General features: G+C 34.6%; 1 protein-coding gene and 1 long non-coding RNA gene across 2 annotated transcripts in view; one reads left to right on the top strand and one right to left on the bottom strand.

Moving 5' to 3' along the window:
* The window catches only part of GRM4 (glutamate metabotropic receptor 4), a 346,515-nt gene that overhangs the window by 143,895 nt on the left and 184,461 nt on the right, over positions 1 to 18,159 (bottom strand). The gene's annotated exons all lie outside the window — the stretch shown is intronic.
* Positions 570 to 18,159, top strand: part of LOC148126106 (uncharacterized) — a 79,719-nt gene continuing 62,129 nt past the window's right edge. Inside the window, exon 1 of the long non-coding RNA XR_015742830.1 lies at positions 570 to 705. This is a non-coding gene — a long non-coding RNA (uncharacterized LOC148126106). The remainder of the gene's footprint in view (positions 706 to 18,159) is intronic.

The following is an 18,159-nucleotide window of genomic DNA, read 5'->3' as shown; positions in this document are numbered from 1 at the left end:
AGACAAAGAGTTCAAGAACTGGCAAAAACAAACATGTGTTTTCATCTAAGTGGATAAAAATAGCTTCATCCTTTATTTTGCTCATAAAAGCAGGAAGAAAAAGAGTCAGTGTTTTGTTCTGTTTAATGGTAGCTTTTGTTTCACCTGTGCACCTGCAACATTTTCTTTTAAACCCCTGAGAAATAGTAACTTACTTGGATCTTCTCCAGTGCATGCTCAATTTATACATGCAGCAAAATGAATAAATACATGGTCATTATCTGTAGCAGCTTATCAATTACTACTTAAAACTATTTTTACATAGAATCCAGGCTGTTATGAATAGTATAGCTCTGGGGGTTGTCCTGAGAAATGCCATCACTGTGAGAGTAGCCTTTAATAACATTTTTTCCCTAGGCCTGAAATAGCCTTTGCTAGATTGCAAACAGCTTGGCACAGCAGGGCTCTTGGGATTCTCTTCTGTTATGGTGGGGTTAATATATGTTGTCAAACATAGGTCAGGGTTTAATCTCCAGCATTAAGGGCTCTGTGGGAGCTGCTGAGGCTCAGAGAAGCACAGTAGTAAAATGCCCTCTTGATTGCAGGTAGATAATAAGCTCTTGCTGTTGCCAGCATCAATCAGGGACCAGTTTGCCTGCCACTCCCTACTGAGCTGATTGCTGCAAATGCTTGAGAATAAAACAACCTGTAAAGATATCTCTCCAGGTAAGCCTTATGCAGAAGGAGAGCAGCAGTTCATTTTCTTCCATGAAGATGCCTCTTTTCTTTTCTCTTTCCAAATGCTAAAAGACTATTCTTTACCTTTTCCCATGCCTAATTCCTTAATCATGTTCTGCAAATATATAATGTGATTTATGGTCCAAAACCTGTTTATATCCTTGAAAGATCTACTTTATATGCCCTTTTCTATTTATTTATTTTTTGCATTTCTGGAGCAGTTATTTTGGATTATATTGATTCATGAGAACCCATTGATATATCATGTGTGGGTATGATTGATTAGATTCCTTTTTTACAATGTGTAATTGTCAAGAGGTTGAATTATAATAGATTGAGGAAGGAGGAATGGATCAATGGATCAATAGGCAGGCTGACTGAGTGGGCTGATGAAAAAATTAGACCAATGTAATTGTGTCTCATGGGGGAAATAAAGTAAATGGTTCCAAATTATATATAAACATCAAAATAAAAAGTTGACTTTTTGTAACTTTTGTAAGTAAAAGTCAAGTGCTTGCTAAAGATCAGACAACAGTGATCTGTTGGGAAAAAATGAATGTTTGTAGAAAGAAATTAGAAAGGGCTGTGCAAGACAAGTTTCTTTGGCTCAATTTGTTATGAGACAGTAAGAGTTAGATATGTCAGAAGGAACAAAAGTAGTAAGAATGAAGAAAGGCACGGGGCACTGAAATAACATGAATTGTATACAGAGGCATGTTTCCAATGTGAAATAACTACACTGGGGTATCTAAGTCATATAAAAAGAATCAAACTATAAAATAAATATACAAAGGAAGAGCAAATAAGTTGAGGGGAACAGGAAGGCTAAAAAAAATCATGGCTGATAAAGTTAATGAGATCCTCAAAAAGAACTTAAAAGAACAAAAGAATGATTTTCAAAGAACAGAAAATTATGGAAATATACAGTTAATCGTATTGAATTAAATTAGATTCAGTAAATTGGTCTTGCCTGTTCTATTTCCTATCTTTTTTTTTCTTTAGCTTACTGCTTCTAACTCTTTTTCTGCTTTTTATTTAACCCTGCTTGCCCTGAAAGGGAACCGTGTTATGGGTGTTGTATGTTTGTATATGCATATGTTGGAAGAAAATTTCCAGGTCTGAAATCTTCAGAAAGAACTAAACTTTTCTCTGTCTTTTTCCAAAATTAAGTCTTTTTTGTTGTTGTTTATTATAGTTCAACTACATTTTGATGCTAGAAATACTGATTTATAATAAGGTATATAAGGACGTGTATCTATCAGTATTTTATTCCATCATAAAAGGAAACCAATGAAAGAAGAAATTTCTGCAGAAGCAGTAGCAGTTCAGTAGTGATATAATTGGCACTCATAGAAGAACTCTATTATGAGAGAATTTTTCTACATTGTTTTCTAGAACTGCCCCAGCATCTCTCATCTTACAATTAAGAGCAATGGCACATAAAAAGAGAAGTACTCCAATTTTACAGTGCATCAGAGACCAGAATAGACTTCATTTTTGGACCATTTTCCTTGCCTTCATTTACTTATTTATTATTTATGTTGAACTAAATGTATGTATACACAACAGAGATAATGAAAAAAATGTAACTTCAAACTTCATCATCATCAAGGGAGAAAAGGGGGGGGAAGGAGTGGGAAGACCAGGCTATAATCAGAACAAATTCAGAATTCTGACCCTATCTCTCAAAAGGTTTTTTTGTTGTTGTTCCTTTGTGCACAAAACACAGAAAGAAAACCACACTTTAATTCAAGCAGTGAAAACAGCTATGAACAATCCATTACTTCAAATCAAGCATAGATTGTTCTTTCCACCATTAAATGGTAACTCTTTTTCCCAACTCCTATGCTTGAAAGGTATCCTGGTAAATTCTAAATATTGGGAAAGAGGGAATAGCCAAGAAAAACATGCATGATTCATACATATATGAGTGTGATTGAACTCATGTAAATAACTCCATGGGGGGTTTTTTGTTTGATTTTGTTAGACAGTAATTAACATTATCAAGTACCTGAATAGCATAAATGCATGGTTTGTGGGAAGTGAGGTGGAGGAATGGCTAAAATGTAAAAAAATATATAAAGAGAAATAGATAATAAACATCTTTGCCACATATCATAAATATCCACTATAATAAATTTACTACAATTAAGATAATGAAGTCTGCTCAAATGTAATAGAATTATGGTTTCTGGCTCTGTTGTTTCATTATTTCAAATTTGTTTGTAACCTTTTCTAGTATGGCTATTAGAGGCCTTGTTAACCCACATCTGAGTTATTACATTATGTAACATTTTCTACACTGAACAATTGTTATTTATACAAAGTTGAAACAAACATTAAGAACCTCATTTTTAAGTTTAAGATTCAGAGCCTTATTTCTATATTTCAGATTTTAAATTTAAGATTCTGAAAGCCTTGAAGAATTCTGTCCAGTGGGACAAAGAGCAAATGAAGAGAAATCAAATCCTATGACAATACTTTACTGAACTAGATTGTTTAAGACTGTTAGAAGTAAAGGAAAAGATATAAACATGATTTATTTGATCAAGCTTAAAACAGGATGTTTTGTTCCTTCTGGCAACCTCTTATGAACTTTCTGCTGACACTAGGACTAAAAAGACGGTGTTTTATGGATTTATTTATCGATAAGAGATATGAGATGAGATGAAGAGTTAAATGTTTGTAACTCTAGTGGGGATGAAAAGTCATTAAATTGTTTATATTTATTGTGATAAAGGTTGGAAGCTACTTCTTTATATATTTCTTTTCTCTTTCTTTATTCTTCTCTTTCTTCTCTCTTCTTTTTTCTTACAATTTTTATTTTTTCTTTCTACTCTCTTTTCTTTAAGAGTCATGAGCATGGTAGTTAGAATGCAGTACTGCAGGCTACTTCTGCTGACTGCTGTCTGCTGTCTGCCAGCAGTTCAGCTGTTCGATTCTTACTGGCTCAAGGTTGATTCAGCCTTCCATCCTTCTGTAGTGATTAAAATGAGGACCCAGGGGCAATAAGCTGACACTGTAAACTTCTTAGAGAAGACTGTAAAGCACTGTGAAGCAATATATAAGTCTACATGCTATTGTTATTTAAGTTTAGTTTGTATTAGATTTTACTATTGCAATCAAAAACTGAGCTTTGCAATGATTTTAATTTTAAAAGCTGCAATTCATTATAAATATTGGGGGGGTGGTATTTATATATTACTGGAATTCTTAAGTTTCTAGTTGCCTCCTTTGGGATTTTAAGGTGACTAAAAAGAATACAAATGAGGACTCAGAAAATTAACTGATAATCCTGATAACACAAAAAAAGAACAGCAACTCTGAATAGGGCATTCAAAGCTTTAGGTAATGATGATTGAATACAAACATTTTGAGCAATTCAAACTCCTTGTGGTTTATGCTTCAAGAAACAGACACAAAAATAAGCTGAATTAGAGATATTTTGATAAGCAGGTAAAAAGGTTCAATAAACCAAGGGCAGTAGCTATTCTGATCAAAACTGGGATAAATTTCAAGGCTCAAAATATTCTAAAATATAGGAAATAGATAGAGGATGGATGGATGGATGGATGGATGGATGGATGGATGGACATGACACAACATGACATGACACAGACCAAAATTTACTGCAGACCTTAACTCTGCTGTTTAAGTATACTGTTAAACAAGGCCAGATTGGATATCTACAAATGATTATGAAAAATGCAAAAGAAATTAAGGAAAATATTTGTAACTCGGGGTTGAAATGAGGGGTCCTTGGTGCTCTCTGAGTTTGAAAAGAAATTAATATACACATTGGCAGGAATCGTTAACATTGATGCATTAAAGCCCTTTATTGAAATATTTAAGAGATTTCAGAACTTAATGCATAGTCTTGGACATGGATTTGTAGCCACCTCTATAGTAAAAATAGCATAATTTTTAATCAGAGACATATAAATCTCTCTCCGGGATATATTATATATGAGTATCTGGGCTTGTTTTGAACTATTTGCAGTGAGCTAAAATGATATTAGGCTATCCCCAAAAGAACCTTATTCTTAATTAGATATGGTTATTGAAGTTCCTTGCCTTATGATTGAAGAATTAACTCTATTTTACTTTATAACATAGCAGTAGGGCAACGATTAGCTCAAATGTTGAGGATTTTTCCAAGAAACACCAGTAAGAATAAGGTAGGATGAAGGCAGAATTAAGAGGAGGCATGTAAATTTGATGAGCAAGTTGAGTAAGATCACAAATAACAAGCTTTATTCATGAATTAATATTTTACTAGCAAAATATAAAAGACTTGCATCAGCTAACATGTATAAATACCTAGAAAATAAAAGGTGAGAATTAGAAGTTTTGGAGACAGATATAATTACATTTCAAATTATTATTGCTAAACAAATATATTATGAATACGATGTGAAAAAAAATAGAATTCTATTGAGTTAATTTTTAAAAAGATTTTTTTAAAATCCTTACCAATGTAATTAAGGATAGTAGTGCTCAAACATGACCAAAACTAAAGATATAAGCAAATAATTTGTTTCTTTCCAGAAGCAAATCAATCAATAATTAAAATAAGCCAACAGTTAAATAGATTAGTATTCCCAGAACTAACTCCAGATATATAAAATATCCTTTCAGAACTTTTTAAAGTTTTTATTCACTTTTATAAATGAAAAGCCACTAAATACTGATGGACTGTCAGCAAAATTTTACAAATAAAAAGCTCTTAATATTAGACTTTTTACTCTCACAGAATATCTTGCTCCTGGTAAAGTTTTGAGAGGAGTTCCAGATAACCCTGTGCTTGAACCAGGTAAAGATTCTCAGGAAATGATGTCCTACAGACCCATCTCATTTCTCAGTGTTCACCAAATTATTAGCTAACCCCCAACTGGAAGAAAATTATGCAAATGGACCACTCAAGTTTTATCCCCAAAAGAAATATATCTATCCCTAGAAGAAAACTATTAAACATGAATATATGTTAATTAGCTATGTCTTGTTGCATATTCTTAAAGCTTTTGATTCTTTGGAACCACAATTTTTAAAGCAACTATCAAAGAAACTTAAATATAGATCTCACTTTCATAAAATGATTAATCCCATGTATGGGCCAACTACAGCTAGGTAGCTTTTGTTGGTCCCGATAGCTCAGATAGGACTTAACAATTACAACTCAAATTATATTATGATTTCAAGAGGTATTAAACATGGCTGCCCCTTATCATCTTTATTTAATATGTCTATAGCACTTCTCTCTAATGATCAGAGTTAAAGGTAGTGAGGACAAATCTTCTAAATTTATTCACAGATGATATGGTTTTAACTTTCTCAAATAGCTCCTATTCAGCTAATTGTATTAAAAAGGAGCTAGGAATATGTAAATATGAGCAATTCTTTTGATGTTCATTCAAAAGGTGATACAATAGGACAGAGAGCCAGTTGGTACCAAGCTAGAAAGTCAGAGACCATGAGTTATAGTCCTGCCTTAGCCAGGAAAGTCATCTGGGTGACTTTGGGTGATTCATTCTCTCAGCCCAACTCATCTTATAGGGTTGTTATTGTGGGGAAAATAAGAGATGAAAGGTGTGCTGGATATATTTGCCACCTTGAGTTACTTGTAAAAAAATAATAAGGGTGGTAAATAAATCAGTAAGTAGGTAAGTAAAATTAAGCCATATGAATTAATGCATCTTCAAAAACAAGGAAATTATAACCATCCCTTATCATTCTTTCAGATGGCACAAAGCATGTGCTGCTATTATTGTTACTGCTATATTAAAATAAGCTTAAGATAATAGAAAATCAATTTCACGTTGTTCATAGCAACCCCATGGGTTCATTAGATCTAATATGGGTTATAGCTGGTGGATTTCTACCAAAGAAAAAACATTAAACGGGGAATCCTTTCAAGATGAATCACATGCAAAGACCAAGGCTGTATAGTCTTTTGGTAAAATCAAAGGGAGAAAGAGAATTTATGCAGAGTTTCAAGAGTCTATTATGGTTAATGGATAAATTGAATTAATCTGTGTTGTGTGAGTCTCTGGATTTATCAGTGGCCTCTTCTGGTCAATTACTTGAACACCTAATGGGATGGGGTTTTTATGTATGAACTATTTATGAAGGAACAAGTCCTATTGATTGGTTGCAATTAGTTGGATAAATACAGTGTTAATCTCTTCCAGATTTATTTGTCAGGGTTCTTGGTGCAGTATCAAGCTAAAAGAGTGAAAAGTAAGTATCTAAAGTAACTTGATTGCAAGAAATAAACTTGATTGCAGGAAATACGACTTCAGCAACAGAGTGGTCAATGTCTGGAATACTCTACCTGACTCTGTGGTTTCTTCCCCAAACCCCAAAAACTTTAACCTTAAACTATCTACTATTGACTTCCCCGCATTCCTAAGAGGTCTGTAGGGGGTGTGCATAAGCGCACCAATGTGCCTACCATCACTGTTCTATTGTTTCTTTTTTTTCTTATATGTATCCATTTCATGCATTCATAACTATGTTTATGACTACAGACTAGTTGCTCTAACATCTGTAGTTATGAAAATCTTTGAAAGGCTTGTGCTGTCCCACCTGAAAACCATCACGGATCCGCTGTTAGATCCCATGCAGTTTGCATACAGAGCAAATAGATCGACAGATGATGCTGTTAACATGGCTCTGCATTACATCCTACAACACCTTGAATCTCCAAATACCTACGCAAGGGTCCTCTTTGTAGACTCCAGTTCAGCATTCAATACCATCATTCTAGACACTCTTCTAAGTAAATTAAACCAACTAGCAGTACCTGAACACACTTGCAAGTGGATCATAAGCTTCCTAACAGACAGGAAGCAGCAGGTGAAGCTAGGCAGAATCATATCCAATACCTGTACAATCAGCAAAGAGGGCCCCCAAGGCTGTGTGCTTTCTCTATTTCTCTTCTCCCTATACACCAATGACTGCATCTCAAATGATCCATCTGTTAAAATACTGAAGTTTGCTGATGACACAACAGTGATTGGTCTATTTGAGACAATGACGAGTCCACATACAGACAGGAGGTTATACAACTTGCCTCATGGTGAAACCAGAACAATCTGGAACTGAGCACACTCAAAGCAGTAGAGATGATGGTAGACTTTAGAAGAAGCCCTCCCATACTACCACCTCTTACAATACTAGACAACATAGTATCAACAGTAGAGGCTTTCAAATTTCTAGGTTCTACTATATCACATGACCTAAAATAGACACCTAACATCAAAAACGTCATCAAAAAAGCACAACAAAGAATGTTCTTTCTGCGCCAACTCAGAAAGCTCAAACTGCCCAAGGAGCTGCTGATCCAGTTCTATCCTCTGATCCATCCTCTGATTCAGAGGAATGATTGAGTCTGTCATCTGCACCTCTATTACTGTCTAGTTTGGTTCTGCAACCTAACAGGACAGACACAGACTTCAGAGAGTAATTAGGACTGCAGAAAAAACAATTACTACCAACCTGCCTTCAATCGAGGACCTGTATACTGCAGGAGTCAAAAAGAGGGCTGTGAAAATATTTACAGACCCCTCACATCCGGGACATAAACTGTTTCAACTCCTTCCCTCAAAACGATGCTATAGAGCACTGCACATCAGAACAACTAGACACAAGAACAGTTTTTTCCCAAAAGCCATCACTCTGCTAAACAAATAATTCCCTCAACCCTGTTCAACTATTACAAAGTCTGCATTACTATTACTGTTAATCTTGTCATCGCTCCTTATCACCCATCTCCTCCCACTTGTGACTGTATGACTGTAACTTTGTCGCTTGTATATTTACAATTTAGACTGACTGTTTCCTAATATGATTGATTGCTTATTGTACCCTATGACTATCATTGTGTTGTACCTTATGATTCTCGACTTCTGACGAATGTATCTTTTCTTGTATGTATACTGAGGGTATATACACCAAGGCAAATTCCTTGTGTGTCCTATCACACTTGGCCAATAAAGTATTCTATTCTATTCTATTCTATTCTATTCTATTCTATTCTATTCTATTCTATACTTATACCTGTTATCTTATAATCGCTTGACAAAATAAAATAAATAAAAAATAAATAAATGTTGATAGTAATTGATCCATAATCTTATCCAGTTCTGAGGAACAGTTTTGATGAACTATTGCAACTAATGTTGCAAACTCAAAGATGAATCTCAATCACTTCAGTTTCTAATAATCTCCCCATCTGGATTAACAGAGATGATATAGTAGTATCTAAAGACTAATAATATTGAGAAACTTTATTATTTGTGTTCACATTTATTATTTATGTTAAGGTTGTATTGCTTTTTCATCTTAGCACATTTTTGTAGGGAAAAATAGATATTGATTCATGAAGATATGTGAATGAATGAAGCAATTGCAAAAAGGAAGAAGCTTTAACTGAAAGCTCTGAAACAAATCAAATTTTTAAAAAGTATTAAAGATTAGCATTACAAATTTTAAAAAGAGAGAAAAGCTTCAAAATGTTTATTTAGAATATAAGAAGTGAAACCTTCACTATGACTTATTCTTTAGCAAGAGAATTGAAGGTTGCATCAGCTCTTTTACTTATATTCATTCACACAGTCAGCTCCATGCTACTTGTTTTAATACATATATAAAGGATCTGTCAGTAAAAAGCTGAATTAGAAGCATTTGGCTTCTACCTGTGCGATATAAGATCGTTCTATTACAGCATATAAACACATCAGATGGAATCTAATAATCTAATAACTTTGATTTAATTTATGCTTACCATTAATGTAGTTCCTTTTCTGATTCTTGTTATGTTCCACTACTTCTCCTCTCCCCAATTAGTTAATTTAAATGAAATGGTTGAGCTTGAAGTACTTTACTTGACAAGCTGAAACTCAATGCTTCCCTACCTGGAAGGATTCATTGTTCATGCCATATGTACACTGCAGGAAACCAGCTCATTAGAGAAGCTGTAGGATCCTGCTTCTTCTGGGCAAGAGAAAGCTTCTCAAGCAGGAAATTGCAGGAAACAGTGTTGTTACAAAAAGAAACAAGTCCCTATCCTGTCCTGCTCACATCTTATAATCCAATAAACTCACTGGATAACTCTATGCTCTTTCAGAGCAGTGTAAGGGTATATGCGAATGACCTTGGAAAATGAGGCAAGAGCTACAGCCAAGGCAACAGTCAGAGAAGAGACAACTTAACCAGCAAAAAGAATACGCTTGTGCATATTCTGCCGAGGAGCCCTGCATGCTTCTAAATTACGTTGTGGCTCCTTGTCCGAAGGAGGGTTACATGGTGGCTCGGCATCTGGATGCAGCATGGTTGGGTCACTTCTGCAGATGTGACATGGTATTTTGGCAAATGTTTAGATTCGCAACACTTGTAGCAGTATTGGTACTCCCTTAGTAACTCTTTTCATTGGGTCAGTGATTTCGCTGCAAACCCAGTGCAGCTGTTCAGCGAGTAACGAGTGTTGTGCATAGGATAAAACTGTATTCTCCTTGTATTCAAAGATCTAACTTGGGTTGTATCTGAGGAGTTCTCTCTCCAACTGTGTGTGGATAAGGAGCTGATCTCAGTGTCATGGAAAACCATGAAGGGTCTTTCTCTGGTAGTATGTATAGGGCCTGAGGGCAAGATGTGGTTGCTGTTGTATCTTCTATTATTAGGAGGACTAACAGCTCTGAGTCCATGGGCTCAGTGTATATTGCACACTGATGCCTGGTGGGCGACAAATTCTTCAAGAAGTGTGAAGTGTAAAAAGTGGTGGTGACCCTTGGCCATGAAGGTGTCAGTCAACTGGTACCACTTTTCACTTAGTACCTATGGAAGTTTTCAAACAATTTTGTTCTATGTGTCAATGTGAGCGAGACAGGCGAGACATTTATCTGATTTATGCTTGAACATCCTTGCAAATCTCGCCGGGGGTAAGTGCCACCTGTAAGACATCTTATACAAATTTTTTTATATGCAGTTGATATTGTCATTTTATAATTCTGAGACCACAATTTTTGCCATTTATCTAAGTCAATCCCATATCCTAAATTTTTCCCCCATGCAATCATTGTTTCTTTTACTTGTTCTTCCTCTAATTTAAACTCTAGCAAATGTCCATAAAGTTTTTTTATTACTTTTTCATCAATACCTGTCAAAATTTTATCTAAATCAGTCAACTTATCATAGATACTTTCTGTTTTAATGTCTTTATCAAATCTAGATTGTATTTGCAACTATGAAAACCAATTCATTTTTACACCTTGTTCTTCCAATGCTTGCATAGATTTACGTTCACCCTTTTCATTCAATATCTCACCATATCTAATGGTTTGTTCCTTTTTATATATTATTGGATAGGAAAAAACTTCAATAGTAGATAAACATAGCGGAATTTTTAAATAATATTACTTTTTATCTTCTCCCAGTTTAGAAACAATGTGTCAGCTGGTGCTCCATTCAAAATCCAAGAAAGAAATACTTAGACTCCTTTAATCGGAGAAAAGATATCTTTTACTGGAAATCAAGTGGTAGCAACAAAAGAATTCTGAATCTGAGAAAATGGGCGTGTAAATCACATATACAAAGTAATGGCAACGTTCCCACCCCCAATAGCTCAATTGGCTCATCCAATTAAAAGTTGTGTATATCATCATGTGGGCATCTCCAGGTGGTGATGAGGCTTCTGTCCGTTGACCTTGACATAGTTTGATAAAGGGTTGCAGCTGCGCATAGCATAGGATAGAAACCTAAGCAAGAATGTACACACACACACACACAGTTTATACAGTTTTGGTTTGTAACACCTCCAGCTCACTTCCCATAACCATTCCCCCCTCCTCCCCCCGTTACTTATGACAGCCAAAAGATGCAAAGCAAAGGGAGAAAATCTTGAAGGCTGACATTATGCTTCTCGAATATAATGTCTTCTTAAATACCCCTGCGTTTTAGTTCCCTTATACCAGAGGAAGGCATGCCACCCTAACAGCAGGTCATGTCCTTCTAAATTCAAACGTCTAGTATTCCTTAGTGTTATCCACTCCTTTACCCACATCAGACTCGTTGCTTGGTAGTATAATTCCCAATTGGGAAAAGCAAATCCTCTTATTCTTGCATCTTGTAGCAATTTAAGTTTTATTCTCGCTTTCTTCCCCTGCCAAATGTACTTTAGCACTATTTTGTTTAAATCTTCAAAAAATTCTTTCCCTAATCTGATTGGAATTGTCTGGAGTAAGTATAAGATTCTAGGCAATATATTCATCTTAATTGTAGATATTCTCCCAATCAGTGATAATTGTAAATTTTCCCATTTTATCAAATCTGTTGCAATCTGTTGTTTAAGTCTGAAATAATTGTCCTCCTTAAGTGTGCTACATCTTGGTGTTATATGTATCCTTAAATACTTAATCTTGTTTGTGACCTGGATCCCCAAAACTTCCTCCAATTCTTTCTTTCATCTTACTAACATGTTCTTTGCTAAAATCTTTGTTTTATATTTATTTATTTTCAAACCTGCTACTTTCCCATACTCTTCTATCTTTTCTATCAGTTTAGGTGCAAACTCCAATGGATCCTCTAATATAAATACCAAGTCATTCCACTGGCAAACTGTCTGGACCTGGTGCTTTCCCAATGTTTTGCTTTTTAAAAGCTTCTGTTAATTCCATCATTGTTATGTTACTTTCTAACATTGTTTCAATATCTTTGAGTATCTGGGGCAAATTTGCTTCCTGTAAGTATTGTTGAATTCTTTCTTCCTGAATATTCTCTTGGTGATACAGTTTTCCATAGTAATCTTGAATATTTTTTTTCTTCTCCGCATTTCCATAGCATACATGTCCTTGTTCATTTATCAATTGATTTATTCTTCTTGAGTCTCTTTCCTTTCTCAGTTTATATACTAGCCATCTGCCTGGTTTGTTTGCATCTTCAAAATAGTTCTGCTTAGCATTTTTAATTTTTTGTGCTATTTCTTCTTTTTCCGTTAGCCCCATTTTATGTTTAGTTATGTCCATTTTAATTTTAATGTCCTTTTTCTGTGGAAATTTCTGTAGTTCTTGTTCCAACTTCTTGTAGTCATCTTCCAATGTTTTAAAGATTTTGTTCTGTTTTATATTTCTTTTCCTTGTATAGCCCATTATCAAGCCTCTTGTATAAGCCTTCATTGTGTCCCCAAGGTTCTGTAATGATGTATCCTCTTTTGTATTTTCTTTAAAGGAAAAAAGTCAATTCTCTCTCAATTTTCTGTTTAAAGTCTTTTTCCTTTAATATCATATTATTTAAAGTCCATCTAGATCTCTTTTTTTGTCCTTTCCATAGAAGTGTTATTGGATTGTGATCTGCCCAGGTACTTGCTTCTATTTCAATGTCTTGTATGTTAGAAAGCAATTATGTTGACATCCAGATCATATCTATTCTAGACCATGATGTATGTCTATTTGAATAAAAGATATATTGTTTATTTTCTGCATTTCTCTCTCTCCATGCATCTTTAAGTTTATCTCATCTACCATTCAAAAAAAAAAGGATTTTGGCAATGTCTTTCTAGTTTTCTTTGCTGTTTTTTGTGTTTTATAGTCCAATTTGTTATTTATTATTCCATTAAAATCTCCCATCAGACAGATATTAGCATAGTCCAGTTCAATTATTTTCTTATGTAATTTTCTGTAAAAATCTTCTTCATTATCATTTGGGGCATAAATTGCTATTAAAAGTATCTTTAGATTATTGTTATCTCCACCATCAAAATCCTTCCATCATCATCTGTATATATTTGTTCCACAGGGATTGTATCTCTAATGTATAACACCACTCCTCTCTTTTTACAGTGTGTCAATGCTGTAAATAATTTCCCTAATTTTTGTTGTTTCAATATATAATCATGTTGTTTTTAATATGTACTTCTTGTAGGCAGATTATATCAAATTTTAATTTCTCTAACTTATGAAATATTTTTCTTCTTTTAATAGCTGAATTAAGCCCATTTATATTAATTGTAATCAGTTTTTTCTCATCCATTTTAGACATTGTAAGAAGAATTTGTTGCTCTAGTACATCTTGGTTCTCATTGTTCTCTGGGTACACCACCTATGGCTCCTTCTTCTTTTTCAATTACTGCTGCACATTCCTCTTGAAATTCAATTAATGACTCTTCTTTTCTTGTATCTTCCTCTCTTCCTCTAAAATATTCCAGGTAGAATAACTCAGCTTTTTCAACTGTATCAATTCTGTGTCTTTGTTCCTGCCAGGTAAACATGAGACCTTCAGGTATCAGCCATCTGTAATTTATTCCTCTTTTAAGTAACTCTTTGGTCAAGAATAAATATTCTCTGCTTATCTCTCTCACTCTTCTCAGTACCTGTTTCAGTACCACTATTTCTTTATCTTTGTACTTTCATGTTTTTTTCTCTTGCCACCTGCAGTATTTGTGATTTAATTATTTTCTTAGTAAATCTGATATGAACTTCTCTTGGCAGTTTTTTTCTCATCACATATCTTGTATAGACACAAAAAACCTTGTCCATTCCATCCATCATCTTCTCTTTAGTTACCTCTAATGCTTCTGCCAGGATTTCTGTCATCATTTCAACAAGGTTTTCACCCTTATCTTCTTTTATATTTTGAAAACTAAGATAGAATTCTGATCTATCCATTTCCCATCCCAATGATTGCAGAGATCTGCCCTTATCTCTTTCCACTTCACTCAGTCCGGTATCCATATCTCCAATCTTCTTATCTCTTTGTACATCTTGTTCTTCAATTTTCTTAATTCTGTCCTTGTATTGCATCATCATCTGTTGAATATTTTCAATTTTATCATCTGTCTTTTCCGTTCTTTGCTCAATATTCTCCATTCTCTTTTCAATATTATCTGTTTTTACTTGTATCTTTTGAATTCCTTGCATAATCATCTGCAGTGTCACTTCTTTCTCCTTCTCTTGTTGTAACATCACCTGTATTGATCGTTGTCCTCCAGATGGTGAGGAAGAAGAAGTCGGGATTGAAGAAGCTGAGGCTGGTATCTTTCTGCTCATCTTAGAGTATTTAATAGAAAAATTAAAAAGAAAAAGCAGGAGTAGCCAATTCCCACTCCAGTAAAAAAAATAAAAATAAAATAAGAGCAAAAAATAAAAATAAAAAGGGAAGGGAAAAAATCTTCCGGCACTTGAATACCTTAATCCAATTGATTCCAATTATGTAGGAAAAAAGGAAAAAAAGAAAAAATATAAAATGGGAAAAGGAGGAAAAAATTAAAAAAAAATAGGAAAAAATAAAAATAAAAAAATAAAAAAGCAGAAATCTGTATATTCCCCTTGCTAAAAGGGTAAAGCAAAGGGAGGAAGGAGGAGAAAAATAAGTAGTCTTATTCTTGCATCAAAAGACTCAAGTCCAAATATAAAAATCCAACTTGGGGGGGGGGGAGAGAAAATGCAATTCTGTCAATAAGCAAAGCACTGCCAGTATATGTTCGAGGCTCTTTACTAAATCAAAAAACAAAATTACCAGTTCTCTTTTCAAGGTCACGTCAATCTTCTTTCTTCAATTTCAAATCCAGACTCCAGCTATCAGTAGTTCCATTGAAGAGCACCTGCAAGCCATCTACATGCTCTTTCCACTATCTTTTCAATGAAAAGCAGAGTCCTTGAATGTAACACCAAATGTATCAACAAGAAAGGAAGGAAAACAATAAACCCAAGCCTCCTGGTGGCAGTGCTACTTATTTCCCTTTCCTTTCCTTTCCCTTCTCCTCTAATATTAAAACCAGGAATAGAAAAAATAAAAAGAATCTAAAATTATTAAAAAGAAAAAAACAAGAGAAAAAAACTTTTCCAAAGAGTTATTTTGAAAGGAAAAAATTAAAATTAAAAAGGAAAGGCCAGTCCAATTTAAAAATTGAAAAGTTTTTACAAAATCCAAAGTTCCAATAAAATGAAAGAAAAAACGTTCAGGTTTAATTTGTGCTTAATCTCACCGCTTAAACACTTTTATCTTCACTTTTAAATTTAATTTTTAGTCTTTTAGGGTGTTCTCTGCAGAAAAAAATAAGTAGAAAATTATTTCACCAAACTGACACACTTTCTTTCCAGCTTTCTTCCGTTCTGGAGCTGTTCCAGCTTCAGTAGCTTTAATGGCTGCCTCTCCACCACAGGAAAAAAGGGCTTCTCCTGGATCTACCAGGGACTTTGCGATGTCCCTGGGATCAACAGGATGTGCCCTCCTCAGTCACCATCTCTACAAGACAGTTTAGGTCCGTTGGGACTGTCCTGCAATGGAGATATCAGCAGTGATCTTAGAGCTTAAAGATCGCATGCTGTACCACCATGACACCAGCTCCGCCCTCCCCCAATATTTTTTATTTTTAAATCATGGAATTATTCTTGGGGGAAGGATGAGAAAACAACTACTTTTTATTTTTTTGCTTTTTTTGCTTTCCATTTGCTTTCTGTCTTCAAAACTTTTTTGGCACTTGCTCAGTAGCAGTTCTATCAATATAAAAAAAATCTATCACTACTGGAGTGTTCCTACTCCTAGAAGTAATTTCTTAGTATCCATTCATTTCGATGATGTGTTCCCTGTCCCTTGGCTAATTTCCTTTCTATGAAAGGATCTGTCCTCTGTACACTCAATGCTGAAGCTTATTCAAGAGTTTTTGAAGAGGGACTTCGTCAAAAGCTGAATATGCAGTGAAAATTGGATCACTTCTATCTATATAACTGTTCATCTTCCTCAGCCAATGCATTCTTCCTTCTGCCTTTGTATCCCTCTACTGATACAGGAGAACGCAAATGGGAGGGGAAAGGAGAACTTCTGACCTACTGCTGCTGACTCACTGGAGAATTAGCAAGCCTCCCTTTGCCTGTAAATCAGGCAAAGGCAAAAGAGGGGGAAGGGCAGCACACTTCCTAATCCCTCCTCCCAATTCTTCTTCAGTCTAGCAAGAAGGAAGGTATATAGAGCTTGGGCAAAGAGACAGCAGCAATAAGGGCAGAAGACTTATGAATTCCTCCATTCCTCCAGAGAAAGCAAAAAAAACAACAACTATCCAGCTATAGCCATTCCCTGCTGTATCATAAATCCCATATAACAATGTTCTCAATTACTATTAATCACAAAAGCTGAAGTAGATACCTTATATTGGGCTAAATGTAGTAAACAGTTACTATGAAAAGGAGCTGCTATGATACCAAGGCTCTATTTCTCTGTTGCATTTCAAAGACCCCTGAAATAAGACATTATTATTTCTGATGCCTAAACAGCTGAACTTCTATTAAAAAAGGAATAGACCACTTTGGAAGGCAGAATGATTTACAATGACAGAACAGATCTTCACAATCCCTTCAAAGCTGCACTACTCTAAATAAAATAGCAGCTTTATTCTGGATTCAAATACATCATGGCACATCTAGGAAGGAAGGAACCTTGGCTGTCAAAAGTAGTTAAGTTATGCTGTTGTCCAGGACTGGAGCTGGTTCCAGTCCCAAATAAAGTTTTAATATCCCTTGTTATTGATTTGTTGGCACACTTTCTATAAAAGTAGAAATTAATTAATTGCCACCAGACTTGAAATTCTAGACCTAGAAAACCTAGAACTATGCCGCCTTTGGTCCAATCTAAGTATAGTATATAAAATCTTACATTGCAATGTCCTACTTGTCAATTAATACTTCAGCTTCAACCATAACAATACAAGAGCAAACAATAGATACAAACTCAAGGTTAATCACACCAAACTTGATTGCAGGAAATTGTTTATTTTATTTTTATTTTATTTTTCTTATATGTACCCATCTCATGTATTCATAACTATGTATACACTTATACTTATTATCTTGTAAACAATTGACAAATCAAATCAAATCAAATAAATAAAATAAAAAATGCGACTTCAGCAACAGAGTGGTCAATGTCTGGAATACTCTACCAGACTCTGTGGTTTCTTCCCCAAACCCCAAAAACTTTAACCTTAGACTTTCTACTATTGACCTCACCCTTTTCCTAATAGGTCTGTAGGGGGTGTGCATAAGTGCACCAACATCCCTGTCCTATTGTTTCTTTTATTTTTCTTATATGTGTCCATGTATTCATAACTATGTTTTTACTTATACCTATCAATACTTATACCTAGCAATTGACAAACCAAATAAAATAAAATAAATAAATAAATAATGAGTACAAATTCCCTAGAGGCTACTGCAGTGCAGGAGTTAAATGAGGCCTATTTTTAACACTGAATATATCTGAACATTTATTTCATTTTGGAAAATACCTACTCCCTTCTCAAGCCTTTATAGTGCCATATTATGATGGCCACTTGCTCCTTTTCTAACACATTTCTTTCCATTATCGTTTCTCAAAAAATGTTGGCAGCTTATATCCACTCTGGAACTGATTAAATCATTGCTCTTTAATGTTTGAAATCTCATTAAACATTATGAA

The sequence above is a fragment of the Pseudonaja textilis genome, chromosome 3 (genome assembly GCF_049901715.1).
Source record: "Pseudonaja textilis isolate UNSWEBS1 chromosome 3, rPseTex1.2, whole genome shotgun sequence".
Taxonomy (NCBI): Eukaryota; Metazoa; Chordata; class Lepidosauria; order Squamata; family Elapidae; genus Pseudonaja; species Pseudonaja textilis.
Note: the sequence above shows the minus strand (reverse complement) of the source record. Positions and strands in the feature narration are given on the sequence as shown.